Consider the following 7,618-nt stretch of genomic DNA (forward strand, 5'->3'; position numbering starts at 1 on the left):
CTCACTGCTGTGGCCTCTCCCGTTGCGGAGCACAGGCTCCGGACACACAGGCTCCGCGGCCATGGCTCGCGGGCCCAGCCGCTGCGCGGCATGTGGGATCTTCCGGGATAGGGGCACGAACCCGTGTCCCCTGCATCGGCAGGCGGACTCTCAACCACTGCGCCACCAGGGAAGCCCCTAAAAGATCTTCTTAAATATCAACACTTCCCCGTTTGAAACCCTCCAATGACTTCCCATTGCTCCTTAATGAAAATACCAAGGCTTCCTGGGCCCTGGCCCTGTTCGAGGGCTGCGCACCTCCCTACATTTACAGCCTCTTCTCACACCCTAGACTCACTCCCCAGTTACACTGGCCTCCTTTCAGATCCTCAAGTATGCTACGGCTCTTTCTCTTTTCAAAGCTTTCAATCTGCCTTTATTTTCTCCTAAAACAGTTGCTTTCAACGTGTTTTTTTGACAATACTCCCCAGTAAGAAATATTTTATACCATGAACCAGTAAATACATCAACCTATAAATAAAGGCAACATTAGTTTTACATAATACTTCTGGTATGTTCTGTCCTTTTTTTAAAAAGCTAGCCATGACCCACTAACCTGCAGTTTGAAAACACTCCTCCCTCTGCTCTTTGAATGGCTGAATCGTTCTCATCAACTTTCTATCTAAATGTTAGCTACCCATGGGGGGCTTCTCTGGCCACCTGATGCAACCCAGGTCCCTGACTTAGATTATTTTTCATCTGAGGGCCATGTCCCTTCCCTTTGAAGCATGTATCAAAGTTATAATTACGTATTTCTTTGTTGAGACTTGCTCATTGTCTGTCTCGTAGGCCACATCACTAGCTTTTAAAGGCAGGGACTTGTATGCTCTGTTCCCCACTGTATATCCCACATCTGGTTCAATGATCAGCGTGAGAGAAGAATATACCTACGTATTCCTTGACTGGCTGACTGAGTGGGTGGGTAAGTGATGCTGAGGTCTGGATTGAAAAACAGGCCTCCCCAATAAAAGGAACCAGGGTTCCTTGGAGAAATGGCTGATTCTAAGGCTGGGGCAGGAAATATACAGTAGTGCCAGAAAGTAAAGAAATACTCAAAAAACAAAAGGATAGGGCATGTCAAAGGGACACAGGAGCCAACCTAAAAAGAACTCCCAATGGCCAAAGTTGGAACAATTTGAGCAGCAAAATAAATAGCCTAATATCAGATTATAACCCAAATCTTTGAATAAATATGCGTGAGAGTCCATACTGATATAAGTGGTTGACTAAATAAATAAATCAAGAGGGGGAGAGTTACATCTTTCTTACAGAAGAATTTAAATGACGTACATAAATACTACCCTCCAGGAGGTGGAGCTTAATTCTCCCCACCCCCTACCCCCTTGAGGGGAGGCGGAAGGCACTTAGTAACTTGATTCCAAGCAACAGAGTAGGTAAAAGGGGAACAGGGTCACCTGCAGTGAGGAAAGCTGGCAAACAGTACCTTGGCCAGGTGTTCAAGATTGATTTTACTCTCCCATCATGTGGATGGCATGTACCCCCGACAAGATGTGAGAAGGGCACTTCACCTCTGCTGGCTTCCTCCAATAGCCCACAACCCCAGTGCAACCATAAAAAAAGTATCAGGGAAACCCAAGTAGAGGGGCATTCTACAAAATACCTAACTAGAACTCTTCAAATCTGTCGAAACTCCATGAGAAACAAGACTAGAAACTATCACAGACCTGAGGGATTAAGGATACACAACAACAACTTGTGGTGTGGCATCCTAGATGAGACCCTGGAACCAAAAAAGGATATCAGTGGAAAAGCTAAGGAAATCTGAGTAAGATATAAACTTTAGTTAATAACAACGGATCAATATTGGTTCATTAATTGTGACAAATATACCATTGTAATGTCAGATGCTAATGACAGGAGGAGCTGGCTGAGGGGTATACGGGAACTCTGTACATTATCTTTGCAACTATTCTGTGAATAAAAAAACGTTTTAAAATTAAAAGCTTACTTTAAAAAATGTTCCTTAATGCCAAGAGCCGGGCCTTCATTCAGTCACTTTTATGGAGTGCCCACAATGAGCTTCCAACCCTGCTGGACGCAAAGAAGACACTTAGACACATGGGAGATGAATAGATGCGTATACACAGGCAAGGCATCCGGGGTGATGAAACGAAGAGCAGAGCAGGCAGGTTTGCAGGTTGACTAGAGAGGGTAGGCGTGTGGGGGGTGGGGGTGGAAGGGTGGGGCGGAGCTGGTAATGAGAGGAAGCAATGACCAGAATGAGGAAGGAAGACAAAGGCTGGCTGGCTTTGGTGAGGTGGAGCCAGCTATTCCCCACTGGAATGTAAGTTCCCCGAAGGCAAAAACCTTGTCTCTCTTCTCATACCCCTAGGAGCAGAACTGTGCCTGGAACACAGTAAATGTTCATAAATGTGTATTGAATAGATGAGAGACTAGATAAACAGACAAAGTCCTGCTGGAACTCCACTTGAACTCCAGAACCACTACTGTCATGTGAGGTCTCCCAGGTGCCCATTGGCTTTGCATTTTATACATGGTGATGATTGTTCTGCATCATCAGAGGTCTTCTGGACAGATGTTAGCATTGGTTTGGAATGGTTCTAATGTTCACCCACGGGCATGGAAGTGCCTTGGAGCATTTCTTTCTTTCTTTCTTTCTTTTTTTTTTTTTTTTGCAGTACGCGGGCCTCTCACTGCCGTGGCCTCTCCCGCCGCGGAGCACAGACTCCGGACGCCCAGGCCCAGCGGCCACGGCCCACAGGCCCAGCCGCTCAGCGGCACGCGGGATCCTCCTGGACCGGGGCACGAACCCACGTCCCCTGCATCGGCAGGCGGACTCCCAACCACTGCGCCACCAGGGAAGCCCTGGAGCATTTCTTGATGGTATTAACCAGTAGGTCTGCTGATACACAGGAGTGAATGGCATCTCCTCTTTGCTCTGTTCTAGCGTCCTGTTAAACCCAGCAGGGGCTCCTAGAATTGTAAGAATGGAGAGTTAGCAGGGGCTTCAAGCTTTTGATACGGTCTCTACAAATATAAGGAAACAAGTTTAGAGGGATGTTGAATTTCCCTGGAGGCATCTACTTACATTCCTCCTTAATGGTCCTAAATGCTCAATATATTCACTTGCATGTAACTTTCTTTATGAAGAAAAATTCAAATTTGGGGAAAATTATGGAAAAATCATATCCAATTATGTAGCTATTAAGAATAGCGCAGACTATATATATTAATATGAAATATTAAACATACAAAGTAAAGCTGTTTTCTGAAATAGACACAAGACACTGGTTGACAGAGGGGAGCTCTGTGAAGACAGCATGGGAGGGAGGAGACTTTCACCGTACACGCTTGGAACCTTTTGCATTTTGCACGTGTACAAAGTATTACAAATGAAAAAAACTTTAAAAATAATTAATGTATTTATTTGCCTGAGTCAGATCTTAGTTGCAGCATGCAGGATCTTCGTTGCAGCATGTGGGATCTTTCGTTGCAGCACGCAGGCTTCTCTCTAGTTGTGGCACGCAGGCTCCAGAGCACGCGTGCTCAGTCGTTGTGGCGTGTGGGCTCTCTAGTTGTGGTGTGCGGGCTCTAGAGCATGCAGGCTCAGTAGTTGTGGTGCGCGGGCTCAGTTGCCCACAGCATGTGGGATCTTAGTTCCCTGACCAAGGATCAAACCCACGTCCCCTGCATTGGAAGGCAGATTCTTAACTACTGGACCACCAGGGAAGTCCCGAAAGCAACTTTTAAAAATGATTCCAGAGGAAGAAAATTTTTGAATTTTGTCTTCAGGTTATAATAATCTCCTTTTCCGATCTATGCTTGATTATCTTTGAGCCTCTGCTTTCTGCAGGATCTGACCCACGTCGGGTGACAGGCAGGCTATTCCATCTGGCTAGTCCTGGCTTTTAACATCATCTCAAATAAGCTTGTACATGAAGTGACAGAAGTATGCCGATGGGATTGAAAGAGGAAGACATTCCTCATAGTTTCTGCGTTCAAAACCAGGAATTAATTAAAAAAACAAGTCCTATAGTGATTTTGTAAACAGCATGCTTATACTATATTGCAGTTTTCTGTTAAAAAGCATTACGTTGGGGGCTCCCCTGGTGGCGCAGTGGTTGAGAGTCCGCCTGCCGATGCAGGGGACACAGGTTCGTGCCCCGGTCCGGGAAGATCCCACATGCCGCGGAGCGGCTGGACCCGGGAACCATGGCCGCTGAGCATGCGCATCCGGAACCTGTGCTCCGCAACGGGAGAGGCCACAACAGTGAGAGGCCCGCGTACCGCAAAAAAAAAAAAAAAAGCATTACGTTGGCTTTTTGGCTGAGCAGCACCACAGTGGTTGGCAAGAACAAGCACCGTACGAAAGTGGCAAAAAGGGAGCCAAGAAGAACGTGGTTGATTCATTTTCTAAAAGAGATTGGTGTGACGTGAAAGCACCAGCTATGTGTCACCATAAGAACTATTGGGGAAACGCTAGTCACGAGGACCCAAGGAACCAAAATCGCACCTGATGACCTTACGGACTCTGCTTTTGAAGTGAGCCTTGCTGATCTGCAGGATGATGAAGTTGCATTTAGAAAATTCAAGCTAATGACTGAAGACGTTCAGGGTAAAAAATTGTCTGACTGACTTCCATGGCATGGATCTTACCCATGACAAAATGTGCTCCATGGTCAAAAAATGGCAGACCATGGTTGAAGCTCACCTTGGTGTCAAGACGACCCATGGATATTTGCTTCGTCTATTCTGTGTAGGTTTTACTAAGAAAATGTAACAATCAGATTCGGAAGACCTCTTATGCCCAGCACCAACAGGTCTGCCAAATCTGGAAGATGATGATGGAAACCATGACCCAAGAGGTGAAGACAAATGACTTGAAAGAAATGATCAATAAATTGATTCCAGACAGCATTGAAAAGACATAGAAAAGGCTTGCCAGTCTACTTATCTGCTCTATGATGTCTTTGTTAGGAAAGTAAAAATGCTGAAGAAGCCCAAGTTTGAACTGGGAAAACTCATGGAGTTTCATGGTGAAGGTAGTAGTTCTGGAAAAGCTGCTGCGGACGAGACAGGTGCTAAAGTCTAATGAGCGGATGGATATAAGCCAGTAGTACAAGAATCTGCTTAAAAGTTACACTTTTAATGATGACAAATAAAAGATCTTATTCGTGGAAAAAAAGCATTACTTTGCTAAATGTTAACATTTAAAAAGTATATCTAGACCATTAATAATGAATCATACTAATACCCTAAAAACACTTGTAGAAAAGATTGAGAAGTCCCTTTGAATCAACAAACAGTATATCCCTCAAAAAAATAACTGATCAGTAATTCACTACAGGGCTTCCCTGGTGGCGCAGTGGTTGAGAGTCCACCTGCTGATGCAGGGGACACGGGTTCGTGCCCCGGTCCAGGAAGATCCCACATGCCACGGAGCGGCTGGGCCTGTGAGCCATGGCCGCTGAGCCTGCGCGTCCGGAGCCTGTGCTCTGCAACGGGAGAGGCCACAACAGTGAGAGGCCCGCGTACCGCAAAAAAAAAAAAAAAGAAAAGAATCCACCTGCCAATGCAGCGAACACAGGTTCGAGCCCTGGTCCATGAAGATCCCACATGCTGCAGAGCAACTAAGCCCATGCGCCACAACTACTGAGCCTGCGCTCTAGAGCCCACGAGCCACAACTATTGAAGCCTGCGCGCCTAGGACCCATGCTCCGCAACGAGAAGCCACCACAATGAGTAGCCCCCGCTAGCTGCAACTAGAGAAAGCCCGCACACAACAACGAAGACCCAACACAGCCATAAATAAATAAATTTATTTAAAATAAAAAGATACTAGGCTTTGGGGCTGGGTTGCATTTATTAGGATGGGAAAGAGAGAGCTACAGGTATGGGCAGAAAATCAAGAGTTCTGCTTTGACTCAATAAAATTTGAACTATTAGACATCTAAGATGTTTGTCAAGTAAGTGGTTGGGTAGAAGTCTAGAACTCAGGAGAAGTTAATATTGCAGAAAACATATGGTGTTAAAAGCCATAGGATGAGCTCACACACTTGAGTGTAGCTAGAGAAGAGGACCAAAGCCTGAGCCCTAGAGTACTGCAACATTTAGGAGTGAAGAAACGAAAGAATCATCAAAGACAACTGAGAAAGGGGCTGAGGTAGGAGGAAAACCAGGAGGGTGTGGCGTCCAGTGAAGAAATTGTTTCAAGAATGAAGGTGTGATAAACTGTCAAATGCTTCTGAGAGGTCAAGCAAGATAACATCTAGTTCGCTCAAAGTAAATCATTCTCTCAGCTCCATTTTTCTCACAGTGGTTTATTTGTACGTTCTCATTGCAATATCCAACTATTATGTTGTAGTTACTTCTGTCTTCTCTCCTCTTACAGAGGTCCCTTAAGGTCAGAGACCACGTCTTTTCTCTCAGAATATCCACTACCCTACTTGCTCAACAAATGTTTGAATAGATGAATCATGTAGAATCCTTTAAGATCTGGGAGAATATGCAGAACACAGAATTAGCAATCAGAGTTGGTTTTTACTAAGATATCCTAAATGCTCTAAGGCTAATGCACGGTATTCATTCTGCCTAGAATGAAAGGTGTCCACCATGCATCTGAATTAGAGTTGAACTACAGCTAATCACAACCTATCTGGCATTTCTATTTTTTTATTCGAATGTTTCATGCATGGTACAACCCAAAAGTAACTTAACTTTTACCTGATTTGCTTATATATATATTCCTCCCCAACCTCTGCCCCAACCTGGCTAGCCCTCATCTAAAGTTGGCTCCAGTTGATACCTTCACACGTCAGCAGTATCATCAATAACTTTCTGTGTCACACTTGAATGTTAGCAGCACTATGGAACATCAGAGACATCAGGTAAGTTGACATTTCATATTACATGATAATTAATTTCAAAACCATGACAAAAGGAACTATTGAAATACTGGCACTTAGGAATGACCAAATTCTTTAGGGGGGCATAGTTGAGATGGCCTACGCAGAAAAAGGCTAGTAGTCAGGGCACGAAATTTTTCCCTAGGCCTGCACACAACAGATCAGATACAGGTAACAGGTCACTGAGTTACTATCTCTGTAAAAGAAAGCTAAAACCCAACAGTTTGGAGTAACAAGAATATCAACATCCAAATTATGGAGTTAAGCTTTCAGCAACATAGCTTATTTGGAGAATGTGCATTAGACAGCACAAAGATACAGTCACCACATCCCAAACAAGTACAGTGTCTCCCTAGAGATAAGAAATGCCTGCCACATGTACCAGTGCCACAGAAAACCACCCATCTATAGAGCCAGCCTCTCTGCTTGGCCTTTCCATTTGGAGCTCTAGTAATTATTTTCCTGGAATGCCACATTTCAGCTCCATGGCTCTTTTGCCTACCTTTATGGAGGCTCCCTGAGAGCAATTATTCATTTCTGATTCCTGCTTACTTTTACACCTAAGGATTGACCATTTGCCTACTTTTTGTTTGTTTGTTTGTTTGGTTGGTTTTTTTGCGGTATGTGGGCCTCTCATTGTTGTGGCCTCTCCCGTTGCGAAGCACAGGCTCCGGACGCGCAGGCTCAGCAGC

The 7,618-nt window shown here is 44.8% G+C and overlaps 1 pseudogene across 1 annotated transcript; it reads left to right on the forward strand.

Annotated features, from left to right (window-relative positions):
- The first annotated feature begins 2,279 nt into the window (after positions 1-2,279).
- LOC308625881 (small ribosomal subunit protein eS1-like) lies at positions 2,280-6,025 on the forward strand (annotated as a pseudogene). The gene is made up of 2 exons: positions 2,280-2,344; positions 4,356-6,025. The product of its transcript is annotated as a small ribosomal subunit protein eS1-like (transcript).
- Positions 6,026-7,618: the final 1,593 nt, after the last annotated feature.

Source organism: Mesoplodon bidens, assembly GCF_964165515.1.
Source record: "Mesoplodon bidens genome assembly, chromosome: 12".
In the NCBI taxonomy this organism is placed as follows: Eukaryota; Metazoa; Chordata; class Mammalia; order Artiodactyla; family Ziphiidae; genus Mesoplodon; species Mesoplodon bidens.